General features: G+C 36.5%; 1 protein-coding gene across 5 annotated transcripts in view; it reads left to right on the top strand.

Moving 5' to 3' along the window:
* LOC110215619 (uncharacterized) overlaps positions 1-13,706 on the top strand; it is a 69,905-nt gene that overhangs the window by 17,522 nt on the left and 38,677 nt on the right. The window lies entirely within an intron of this gene.

Raw genomic sequence — 13,706 nt, forward strand, 5'->3', positions numbered from 1 at the left:
AATTGGTTATAGATAAAATCTGGACTATTCTCCCCCACAGACAACTTGGAATATGCAAAACATAGCTAACTTGTTACAGTGTATTCTGATATTTTATATGGTACTCATTTCTTTATATGGGTAAAATATTGTTTCTACAAACATGTCCACTTAAAAACATTTCTAAACTCCAACCAATGGCTTAATTATTTTGAATAGATTTTAATTTTAAAAATAAACTGAATAGTCCCTTAGAATTGATTATAATAAAATTTTGCCCTAGGATATTTTGCTTTTGACACTTTTTTTAAAATACAGAGCACCTTATATTTTCTGAGCAACAGTTTTCATGTTGAATTAGAATTCCATCAGTTAAAATTGTAAAATAACACTAAGTTAATATAATTCATCCCCCTTAATTTCAGGCAAAGTTAAAAAATCATATGCGGAGCTAGAGTGAATTAACAGATAAATGAAAAGGCATTTATAAAAAAGTGCTTGCTATGTACCAGATACTGTGCTAAGCTCAGGACGTGAATAAGCGCCGAAGCCCTTTACAATATGCCGCCACTATATCTTTCCATCCCTAATTACTGCCCCTTCATGCACACTGTGAGGATCAGTTAGTAAAACCTTTTAATTTCATACTTGAGAAAACTGAGCCCCAGGGAGGTGAAGAGTTTTATCCACATAGCACAAAGCTTCAAGCAAGAGAGAGAGGATTCCAACCCAGCTTGGGCTCTTGATTCCAATTGGCCCTTCTACTGTCTCTGTACAATTGCCCTGGATTTGTTCTATTCTTAAAGGTCTCCAGCAAACTTCTTCATTATCCTCTTCCAGTGTTTAACAGTTTAACTAGCAGGAAAACTTTTAAAAAGAAACCTGTGATTTTGCTGGTGTAAAAGGTATGCATCAATGCAATTAAAAACCTTCTATGCCATAACAAATGGTTTATGAATTGCTGTGGCCAGAACTTCATGGTTTATTACCTAGTGGCCAATTTCATGGTAAGAAGCTCTTTCCAACTTAGCTGGCTTCATCCTTGATTAGTAGGGCAAATGACCTGTTGCTGGGTGCTGAAAAGGACGCATCAGAGCTTGTGTTCCTCACGTAGCCCTCAAGTGCCCAGGATCATCTGAGGAATCAATAGGGCTTTATAGAAGACTTGATGACATTGTACATTTATAGTTCCCCTTCACATGTTATATGTATGTCATATCATATAACATCCATTACCAATTAATAACTGTCTATATCCTTAAAGCCTTTTTTCTAAACCCAACATTCCCAATTTTTGCATCTTTTTTTTTTTTGCTGCTTCTCAATATTTTGCGATTCTCTTAAACTTACTTCTCAATTCTTTCTTCTTTCTCTTCATCACTCTCGCATTGTAGAATTCAAAACCAGGTGCAATATTCACGCAGGCTTTAGGGAAGTTACCTCAGGGTTTACATATTTGTACAGCTAAGTGCCATGGTTAGTTTTGAATGAGTGTTATATTACCTCACTCTTGTTCTTGTTCAGCATATATCTGTGTATTTGCAAATATAAATACAGACATGTGCTAACTCATGCTCCATATTTTCTTTTTTCTCAGAAAAGTACTTATTATAACCTTATTCCCATAGTACCGTATTTCTTTTTTTTTTTTTTGGCAGTTGGGGTTAAGTGACTTACCCAGGGTCACACGGCTAGTAATTGTGACGTGTTTGGTGTGAGGTCACATTTGAACTCAAGTCCTCCTGACTCCAGGGCTGGTGCTCTATGCACTGCGCCACCTAGCCGCCCCTCCATAGTACCATATTTCTAAAGTATGCTGTCACAAAGTAGAATTAATAAAAGTAAGTTTAGTTTCTGCAGGGAAAAAAACAACTCATCTTTTCTTTTCTTTTCTTTTTTTTGCTTCTGTCTCCTTCAGGGTTTCTCTTAGGAAATGGAATATAGTAAACCACCCTTGCTTTTAGGAGCAAGAGGCAAGTAACAGGAGAACCAAGTTATAGGATATATCTTGTGATCACTATTGATTCAGCCCACTTTCCTGTAATCTATAACCCTAATCTTCCAGTCTTTATATCTGTGATCCTCCAGAATGATCATTCAAAATTCTGAAGCATCAAATAAAGAATTAATTACTTTAATTAGACCATATATAGCAAAGCCCAAAAAGGAATATTTTTTAGGAAAACTTTTAGTAACAAGGGTTGAAGTAACAGTTTTTGGCAAAAAACAAAAAAATTATTCTTGTTAATCATGGTTTTCCTTCTAGCTTTTTGAATAGTAACATGAGGAAAGACTAAATAAGTGATCCCTTTCCCTTAGATTTCCAAATTAATATTTTAGGTGATCACTTAGCAGTGAAATAAATAAATTGTAGAGAGGAAATTTTTTAGTTTGAAAGCTGAGGTGATTTGATTATCCAAAATTTGAAGATAGAACTTAAGAATATAGGTTATATTGACAGGATCTTTGTGGTCATTCTTCTCCCCCACCCCAGCAGAAGTTAATTATACTTATTTTTAATTAAATAATATTGTATATTATCACATTATCTCCCAGCACTCCCTGCTTGGCCTGAGTCTAAAATTTATAACAGACATCTTACTTAGATCGTTTATATTAGTGAACTGCAGCTGTAAAGTTTACTCACAGTTCTTAGCTACATTTTTCATAGGTTTTATATAAATATTTGTGCTCCTGGGATAAACTAATTTGCAAGTTACATGTGTGTCACAAATCCTGTTGGTATTTTTTTTAAAAAAGCAAAAAAAAAACCTACTTGCATGGTCATTCAAGTTGAACTTGGTTATATTTGTCTTTTATCTTCGTTTTGAATTAATATTCTTTATTTCCTGTGCTATGCCTGCTTAACTGGAATATTAGTTCTGTTTATGAAATCTCTCTTAAAATATTGTTTGAAAAAGACTGGGTTGTATTTTTTGTGGGCTGATGGAGTTCAAATATTTGGAAGCAGATGCTGCTTAGTATGTTTTCCAATTAATGTAATCTGTTTGGGATTTTCCATTTTCTGCATAGGGTTAAGCTTCTGAGAGATCATGACTAAATGGGGAACTGTTGTTTGTTATTAGAGAAATGGCTGGGTTTTTTTCTGATACTAGATTTGAAAATATTTGTAGAGTCAGTAGTGGTAATACTGTTAGTGGAAAATGTTGAGGAAAAGCAGTTTTTTCATTGTTATTGACAAAGTATCCAAGTTAGCACATTGAATGATTGGTTGCCAACTTCTGTTGCACCTTCATCTAGTATAAAAGTGTGGTTGAAGTAAGTATACATTCAGTTTTCTAAACCTGAATTAAATACTCAACTCAAGTAAAGCCAGTTTTCACCAGTACTGTACAAGGAAGCATTAGATGGCTTTGCTGTTAAAAAGCCATTCACATAAGACATTGAGAGCAAGTAGATTGGATTAATTTTCCAAGTGGGGTCCAGAGTGAGAAAATCTGATGCTCTGTTAGAAATTTGCATGAGATTTTCTTCCATGTTTCTAATGAAAATAGAAACTTGAAGACAGATAGGAGTTAGCTGGTAGTAAGTTTGTTACAATAGATAGGTCCTCAAAGAGAAGGTGGAGCAATAGCCGTGTGAAACAACCCTGCCTTGTAGCCTTATTTTACCTTTGGAAAAGAAGTTCTTAAATGATTTGGTTAAAATTGTGAGATGTTTTAGGACTAAAATATTTACCTTGGTAGTGGCTGATAATATTTTCAAAGTGGGTGCCTGAAAAATCTATTATCTTAATTTCACAGGTCAGAAAACTAGTAGTGGGATGCTTGCATTTTTATATCTACCATTTACATTTAGACCAGACTGAACTGCATAATTTAAGTGTTTAAAAGTGAGAAAAATAAAGTTTTTCACCTGCTATAATCCTTGAGAGGCTGAGAATGATAAGTTAAAATGCATCTGCCTTGGAAATAAAATTTTACCTTCCAGTTGAGTGAAGTTATGTAGACATACTAAAAAGGAGGCAACCAGGTGCACTGTAGCTATTTCAGAAAAAGCCTAAGATCAAATAGAATTTGAATTGGCCAGTTCTCATTAATTTAACACAAATGCTTAGGCTTTGCTTTAATCTTAGAACAACTTTGAGTCACATTGACTAGGTATGTATTGAGTAACCAAGCCTTAATCAAAGGTTGCCTTTCTAGTTGTGAATAGTCTCATATTCTTTCTAAAGTGGTAAATTAGAAAAATCTTTGAGAATCTTTGAATTTTTAAAGGAAACTATTGCTTTTTTTAAAAATTCCTTCACAATTAAAGAAATAAAAATAGCCCATACATTTGTATTTTACAATGTATTTTGGTTTCATAATGGTCATTGAAGTATATATAGTTTGGAATATTTGTGCTTAGAGTTGTAGTTGTCTTTTTAAATATGGGGACAGGTAAAAAGTAGTTAACTTTTTTCCAAAGGTGATAATTTTTGTTTACAATTTTGTCTCCTCCTTTCTTACTGTGCTTTTGATGTCTTAGATTTTCTCCTCTACTCCTGAGTATAACAAATTAATGAAACATTTTGGAGGAGGTTGTATATTCATTCTCTTCCTTTATTCTCTCCTGATCTGCCTTTACTCATTTATCATTTTCTGGCTTATTACTTGCATTTTTTTAAACCTGTTATCCCCTCCCTATACCTCCCTCCCATTTTTTCCTTCAATTTAAAATTCCAGCTTATTCTAGGAAAGTTTATGTTAATCTCTATTTCTAGGCAAATTTTTTATGATCCTCAGAACAGTGCTTGTGGTTTTATGTGATGTCTATTTAGAATGGACAAATAGACCTTAGAACCTTTAGATACTATAAATCAAAATGTTGTACAGAAGATCAGTTGAGGAAAAGAACAGAAGGTTTTAAGCCACTATTTAAATTCTGTTCACATCAAAAAGATTTCTTTGGACATGTGGAGGTGTGACTCCCCCTCACAGCTCTTACAGTAATAAGGGTATTTTTGATGAAGGATATTTCAGAATAATAAAGCAGGACAATGTTTTGGTTGCACCTGATTTATCAGCTACTTTCTTTTGATCTTTAAATGAAGAAGATGGGATGGTATATGGATGTTTGAAGAACCATTAGGTAATCTCTTTGTCCCTTTGTGTTCAACTCTGCTAATTGTACCTTATTTTATAAATCTAGTGTTGGAGTAATGAATTACAGTAAAACACCTAAGTGTATGGAGCTTCCTGACCTTCAGGCAAACTCCTGGCATGGAAGTACTTTGTAAAAGGTTTTAAAGACCTTTTAGTATGTTGTTCATTGTTGGGAATTACATACGGTTGGCTGATATATTGGAATAGAGGTAAAATATTTACTACTTTAAGTATACTTGTTTTGATATTTTCTCTAATCTTAATAAGTTGCACATAAGGTGTTTAGTGTTAAGAAAAGAGATTGTTCAAATATGTGAGCTATCTGTTTCCTTTTAGTTTCATTAGTTAATATTTAATTAGTCTTTCCTGAAATCTTAATTCTCGGCACCAGTTGTTTGTACCCATCTCTTTTTAGTTTTCATGATTCATCTAAATGTGCTGATAAAAGTCATAAAAATCATTTCAGTCTGCTGAATATGTGTAAAAATAAAGTTTTATATGTATATATTTTTTAAAAGATTGGGAGCTTTCTGTTGTCATTTACAACATATTATTATTTGCAATCATTTTGTGTTAAAGAAAAAAGGATTTTTTATGCTTTTTCAGTTTCATACCATCACTAGTTAAGCCCAAAATTTAAAGAGCAATAGCTAAAGTAATAGTCATTTAGTATTGCTTCATAAATGAGTAACGTGCAAGAATTCAGTATTCTTATTTTTATAAGAAAAGCAAGTGATTTAATCTAGTTGAGTGCTTAGCATGTAATAGTTTCTTAATAAATATTTGTTGTCTGTTTCTTACTACCAGATCAGAGTAGATGTCTTTAATTGTGAACCTAGGAGAGTTTTATCTTGAAGCAATATTCAAAGAGTTTTGGAAAAGCATTAATTTCAGGAATAGATTTAAGATTGTTCCCAGTCTAGGAAACTGAGAGACATGAAAAATGTTGAATTATAGAATTTTTGGACTGGAAAGGTAGATCATCTAGCCCATCCTACCTCACCGTTTTTACGTTGAGGAAAACTAATTTGCACAAGATTGTATGTAATAGTAGAGACAGGGACAAAAGGGACATTTAAAAGATTTTGTATCCCCAGTGCTTAGTACAATCCTTTGCTCATCATAGGTGCTTAATAATGTTTATTGACTATTATAAGCTGAATGCCTAAATGTCAATTGGGGCAACATAGTATGTAATATTGGTAGAAACGCAGTTGATACAGGAAAAAAATGAATTTTAGTCAAATATGAGATTTGGTCTAGTCATTTTGCATTGGTTGGTTCAAGCTCGGATTTGAATGATGATGTGAATTTCTTTTATTGTGGGAATTGAGAGATTGGGGGAAATCTTCATAGTGTTTTAGGATTGGAAGAGATTGTTAGAATATAATACCCTCTGTAATTAGAAACAGAAGCCACAGTTGGTTGAGAGCTCTCCTACTAAAAGTTCTCTCTTAAAAATTCTGCTTGTGTAATGAAAAGAACTGAGAGCATATTGAGTGCTAGAGAATTAGTGGGATAATAATTTTATTAGTCCTAGATAGAAGAAAAATGCCCAGGTTAATAGGCAATAGGGTATTGTTTACTTTCGAGCTTATCTCTAAAAGCTTGTTGTCTGCACTCTACCCAGCCTTCAGATCTGCTCTTTAGGTTTCTAGGAACAAATCCTGGATTACAATGAGTTTAATGTTTAGGCTTCTCTTGACAGTTCATATACCTCTCATTATGACAAGTACTTTCAGAGATACTCTTCTGTGATCTTTTTTAAATTAAATTTTACTTGTTTCAAACAGAGATCCATCTCTCTTCCCCATCTGGGCACCCCCATCTGAGAGAGCAAGAAAAACAAAATATTTGTTGCAAACATGTATAGTTAAGCCATACAAACTACTGTATGGCCATGTCCAAATAAATTGTTTCAGTCTGCAGTCTGAGTCTATCATTTCTTATCAGGAAGTGAATACCTTTTTTCAGTCATGAGTGATTTCTTAATTACTAAATCTGATGTTCTTTCTTCAATCCTTATCCATCTTGAACTCTAGCATTTGATGTTATTGATATCTATTTCCCTCTTGAATACCATTTCTTCTTTGGGTTTTCATGAAACTACTCTCTTGGTCTTTTGTTAGATGTCTGACTGCTCCTCAGTCTTCCTTGCTGCCTCGTCATCCATATCGTTCTTACTAAGTATGTGCACCACAAGACCCTGGTCCTCTTGTCTCTATGGTCTTTCACTTGGTGGCCTCTTCACCTCCCCTCCATTTGATTATTATCTTTTTGCAGATGATTTACACATCTATAGCAGTTTCACATCACCAGTGGACGTTACAAACTAGATGTCAGTTAGACATTTCAGACTCTATGTATTCAAACAGATCATTATCTTCCTCTCCATAAACATCCCTAAACCCTCTCTACTTTTCAACTTCCCAATTTCCATGGAGGGCACCATCATCCTTTCAGTCTCCCAGCTTCACAGCCTCTTGACTACTTCCCCCCTCATCTGAGATACCCAATTCCATTTGCCAGATCTTGCCCTGTCTACCTCTGCTACAACTCTTGTACCTTTGAACCCTTCTCTCAACTCATATGGACTTTCTCACATGGACTATTGTAATTGCTGCCTAATTGGTCTCCCCTCACAGTCACCAAACATTTATTAAGCACATGCTATGTATCAGCCATTGTGCTAGTAGTGTTAGGAGCACAGTGAGGATGATAATAGCAATCATATAGTGCTTTAAGATTTGCAGAGTCCTTTACATCTTGTATCTCACTTGGTCCTCATAACAACCCTATAAGAAAGGTGGTCCCATTTTGCAGATGGGGAAACTTTAACCAAGAGGTTGCAGGGGTGGGGAACTTGAGGCCACATGTGGCCCTCTTGGTCCTCAAGTGCAGCTCTTTGATTGAATCCAAACTTCACAGAACAAATCTGAAGTTTGGATTCAGTCAAAGGATGACACTTGAGGACATTGAGGGCCATGTGTGGCCTCAAGGCTGAATGTTCCCCACCTCTAGCAAAGTGACTTGCCCAAGGGCATATAGTTGTCTGGGGCAAAACAAAGACACTTAGAGTTAAAAAAAAGGAACAAAGAGTATATGCCAAGTGAAAACAAGGTTAAAAAATAACAGTTGGAGGGCAGGGCGTTACCAGCTGGAGATGTCAGAAATGGTTGTGTTGAAGGTGGTGCTTGAGGAAAAAAAGGAAGCAGAGAATTTTAAGAGGTGGAGAGGAGGATGAGCAAGAGCAGTCCAGGTGTGGACCACAGGAGCTGGAATTTTGTGCCTGGGAACAGTAAGGGTGCAGTTTATTTAGATTAATGAGCATTTGAAGGGAAGCAGTGTGTAACAAGTGTAGAAAAATAGGTTAGGGTCAGTTTGTAAAGACTATACAAAGGCCCTCGGAGCTTATTGAGAAGAGAGAGAATGTGGTCAGACCTGGACTTAAGGAACATCACTTGGCTTGGGGAGTGCAGAAACAAGTAGGGAATTCTAACCTTTAGGGAGCTTTTTAAATATCAGGAAGAGGTCATAAGTGCCTAACATAGTGGTGGCCATGGAAATAGAGATAAGGAGATGGATACAGGAGATATTGTGGCAATAGAAATGACAGAATTTGACAACTGACTTAGATATGTGGGGTAAGAGAGAGCGCCATAACTGAGCAAAACACCAACGTTGAAAACCAAAGTGACTAGAAAGATCGTGGTGCCTTTGACGGAAATAGGGAAATTTGGAAGTAGGAAGGTTCTTCTTCACGATGCTAATGGGAGGTATAGGTGATGTTGTAGAAGACCTGAGTTCAAATCCAGCCTCAGACACTAGCTGTGTGATCTTGGGCAAGTCACTTAATCTGTGCCTCAGCTTACCCCTTCTGTAATCTGGAGATAATAATAGCACCTACCTTCTGGGGTTGTTATGAGGATCAAAGGAAATGATAATTGTAATGTGCTTAGCAGAGTACCTGGCACATAGTTTGTGCTATATAAATGTTAGCTGCTATTATTATTTTGGACATGTTGAATTTAAGATATCTACAAGTTATACAGTTCAAGATGTCCAATGGCATTTAGATATGCAGGTCTGGAGGTGAAGAATAAATCAACAGATCTGAGAATCATCTGCATAGAGATGAATTGAGTACATGGGAGCTGATGAGATCTTCAAGGGAGTTAGTAAAGGGAGAAGAAAAGAACATTCAGGACAAAGTCTTGGAGTTACTCACAGTTAGTGAGTGTGACCTGAATGAAGATCCAGCAAAGGAGACTGAGGCATACTCAGAGAAGGAGGAGAATCTGGAGAGAAAACCCAGAAACCTGAACCTAGAAACCCCCTCAAAAAAGAGAATCAAGTAGGTGATTGACAGTGTCAAAGGCTAGAGAGGTCAAGAATGATGAGGATTGAGAAAAGACTTAAATTTGGCAATTAAGAGATCACTGATAACTTTGGAAAGAGCATTTTCAGTTACATGATGAGGTCAGAAACCAAACTATTGAGAGTTTAGAAGAGAGTGAGAGGAGAAACAGTGGAGGCATTGATTATAGATGACTTTCTCCAGAGGAGGTTATCTGCAAAAGGGAGAGAGGAATGATATCTGGCAAAGGTAGATGCAGCAAAGGAGGATTTTTCAAGGATGTTAGCAACAGGGAAGCAGCTGGTTTAGTTAGAGTAAGGATGATAGAGGGGCCAACTTGCTAGAGAAGATGGCTTTGTGGAAAATCCACTTACTCTTTTGATTCTTAGTGTAGTCATAGAATTATTCTCTTTTTAGTATGGATTTTCTGGTGTTTCTGGATCATTCCTTATAGTGGTCAGTGCCTTCTTTTTACTCACATCTCCAGCCTGAGCTGCTGAATTGGAGCTTTTTTCTGGTGCCAGTCTCTCTCATCTACTGGGCTTTTGGGTGAGCTTCGTCTTTACCCGTGTCACCTGAATTCCTGCGCTGACCTCCACCTCCTGGGATGTATCCATGCTAACAATGCTGGTGGGTTCTACACCCTCCCTGTGCTTTTGAGGTTCAAGATAACTGGATCATCAGGGTCCTCTCTAGGCATGTCAGAACAGAGTGCTAGGAACTTTGGAGCCCCTGGGCCTGAGGAGCTCCAATCTGAACTGCTTCACTCATGCTAGTCTTTGCTACTTCTATTTGCTTCCAAAATTCACACTAGGGATTTCTGAAAGAGTCCTTCATTCTTGCTGCCTCCAGATACAGAACCTTGTGGGCTGTAGTTGTCTCTGATGCCTGTCTGTTGTGCTGGGAGCCCTCTGGTTCGTTGGCCCACGCTAATAGCTGCTGCCCTGACAGGGCTCTTTTTCCTAATGCTCACAGGCTTCTGGCTGACTTTTTTTTTTTTCAGTTCTTGGGTAGGTGAAGGTTCTTACAATAGTTTCTGACTGGATTTCTTGATCATCATTTGTTCTGGTCCTGTTTTTTAGGTTTTTATTGGAGTAGATATGTGGGAGCTGGGCTGCCTCCCTCTGTTTAGGCATTCAAATTGGCTGGAAATCCTATTTAGTCCTTTCTCATAGAGTAAACTGTACATGTATAAAAGCAAGTTTTATTTAGCCTTTTTTTTTTATAGCTATGGCCCACATCTTAAGGAATCTGGAGGTTGGTATTAGACTTCATTTCCAATCTTCTCTAAAACTTACCCAACTTAATGGAAATCAGCATCCAGGGTTTTTAAAAGGACAGCCATGCAAATCAGTGCTGGTCACTCTGATAAAAACTGCGTATTTGAGTCATACTAGAAGACATGCAGAGGATCATGTGTGCATACATGGGATGAATATTGTGTTATAGGAATGACATGGAGATCATGAAAATCCTACCTCTAGGCCAGGATTTTCACCAACAATAGAGAGTTGAAAACTGTCACTAAATTTGTCTACTTGGCTTCCATGCTGTTTATATAACTGTTGATATTCAAAGATGCAAAAATGTTCAAAATCTCATTGTAAAAATTTTTAATCCCATATTTTAAAATCCCAAGTAAAAATGTTAGAAATCAATGAGCTCATCACTTGAAGTTCAGCAGTGTGATGTAAATACCTCAAACTAAACATAGCTGAATGTCTGCTGAATAATAGAATTATTTCAATGTTATAGTTAGGAGACCTTGACCTGCCTCAGATGTCAGCTTTCTGTTTCTTAATTTCTTGAGGGCAATGGCCCATTTTGGTGGAACAGAATTGCTGTTAACACAACCTGTCTGTCAGCATGAGCTCATACAACTGTACTAGGCCAGATGTGTTTGTTCTACAGCTAATGGTATTAGAATTCCGAAACAGATGATGTAAATTAAACAATTGTAAGCAAAACCAGAAAGTCACAGGAACATATTTTAAGTACAACTAGATTTGAATCCTGGCTTTTTGTGATACTGGACAAGTCACAACCTCTCTAGGCTACAATTTCTTCATTTATAAAAGGAGTTTGTACTAGATGGCTTCTAAGATCACTTTTAGCTCTAACTCTGTTTTTGTGAACTTAAAGCAACACAACTTAGCCATGTAATGCTGGCACCATACTAATATAACTCATAAGAGATGGAGTTCTTTCTGATCAGAAGTAGGTATTGTGCATCCCATGTGGCAGAATACGAAAGGGTGCCAGCGGTGACTGTAGCCATGTATTGAAAGACAGTATCCACACATGCATAGAGTGGAAAGTACAATGATCATTTTAAATCACATACTTGATCATTTTAGCCACATACTTTTGGTAGCATCATCAACTTTGAAGAACAAGTATAAACAATTAAAAATCTTAGGGTGTGCAGTTCAAATGCCGAAAGCCAGTATTCTATCTTAACATACCTATTCAATATCTGACCTGTCCATACCAGGATTTAAATTTTTCTGTGTATTTTCAGTGATCCACTAGGACCGTTTGCAGATAGGTAAGGGAAGGTTGCACTTGGGATGAGATTCCCAGCTGGACCATAATATATAAATATATACAGTGACACTTCATGTAACCAGCGGTCACTCATCTGCAGCTCTCTCTAACATAGCTGAGAACCTGAAAATAAAGAAAAGCAGCCAAAGCAGATTTCTTGAAGTCTAGGTCCTAGTTGGTCTTATTTGATGCAAAATTCAAACAAGTTTGGATTTCCTGCCCTTAACAGATTAAAAAAGGAAAAAAATTGAGAAGCAACATGGCATAGTGATGAGAGCTGTCTTTGAAGTCAGGAAGGCCTAGATTCAAATTCTAACTCTGATAACACATTGACTGTGTGATCATGGACAAGACATTTAAAATCTTAATGCCCCATATAAAACCCTAAATTAAAAAGTGACAGAAGACAGTTTGAACATCTGCAGATGTTAATGGCATGAATAGTTGAGGAATTTCAGAAAGCATTTCTTAGGGTGAATGTTAATGCTGTGCATGTGAAAGGATAGGCTTGTGGAAATTCACTATTGGAATTAACCTAGATGCTGTAAGTATAGTAATCTAACCATAAAAATTAAAATTTCAAGCACAGCAAACTAATTTGATTTTCCTGAATAGTTCTTTGGGGGAAAATTATATAGACTTTGCAAGATGTAGGACATAAGAGAGCTTGTAATTTTATAAAGATTTTCCTTTCTTTGTCTTGGCTTTTTAAAGAGCATACTCAGAGCTTATTAAATACAATGTTAGGATGTTGGATACGATACTGTATGTAGATTATATGCTTGTCACTTTGGTAGCAAGATTAAGATACGTGGGTTTAGTTAGGTAAAGTTTTTTTTAACATCTAAAATACAGGACATGTTTTGAAGAGTACTGCAGTTTACTCTCAGGTGATATTTTAATCTTAATACAGTTCCTTGCCCATCATAGGAGCTCAAAATTTGTTGATATTATTGAATTCTCCACACTTCTGGAAAAGAAATTTGGTTCATAATGCAAGAAGAGCTTGACCTAACTTGTTTTGCTTCCCTCCAAAAAGGCAGGGTCATCATTAGCATAAAAGTTGTAACCAGATGTCTTAGCAAAAGTCCCAAAACAAATTTCTTTTGAAGACTAGGCACTTTCACTCTATTTTCTCTGCTGTTCCTGCCCCAGACCTGCAGCTTGATTTCCCCTATACTTGTCTGGATTCCATTTTTGTTTTATGACCTGTTTCTTTGTCTTCCCCAATTTTTTCCTGCAAATGTTATTGCTGACCTCTGACTTACCCCAACATACTGCCTTCCCTGGCAAATCTGACCTAGATTGCTTTAGGCCCTTGTTCTCATCCTACTGAGACTCCAACTTCTACTTCCAGACTATGTCTCTTGATGGATTTCCAGTTGACCTGCATTATTGTGTTTCATCTAGCTCCCACAGGCTACATTTCCAGGATTCTCTTCTCCTAGGAGGAATCTCCTCATAAAACTCATGCTGATTCATGTTCTGGCCACTAGGAGATACTTCTCTGACCATAGTCAGAGCATTTTATTTTTCTTCTTTTCCCAAATGGGCATAGAGAATTCAACAGCTAACATCATAGCATTAGATGCTGAGTGAAGTAGTTTGATTCCAGCAGAGGGATCTTACCTTGTAGGTTAATTTGGACCAATTACAAGCAGAGAATGCAAATCTACAGCACTATTAGCAAGTCACAAGAAGGAAAAACATGGCTC

The sequence above is a fragment of the Phascolarctos cinereus genome, unplaced genomic scaffold (assembly GCF_003287225.1).
Source record: "Phascolarctos cinereus isolate Bilbo 61053 unplaced genomic scaffold, phaCin_HiC Scaffold_726;HRSCAF=1367, whole genome shotgun sequence".
Taxonomy (NCBI): Eukaryota; Metazoa; Chordata; class Mammalia; order Diprotodontia; family Phascolarctidae; genus Phascolarctos; species Phascolarctos cinereus.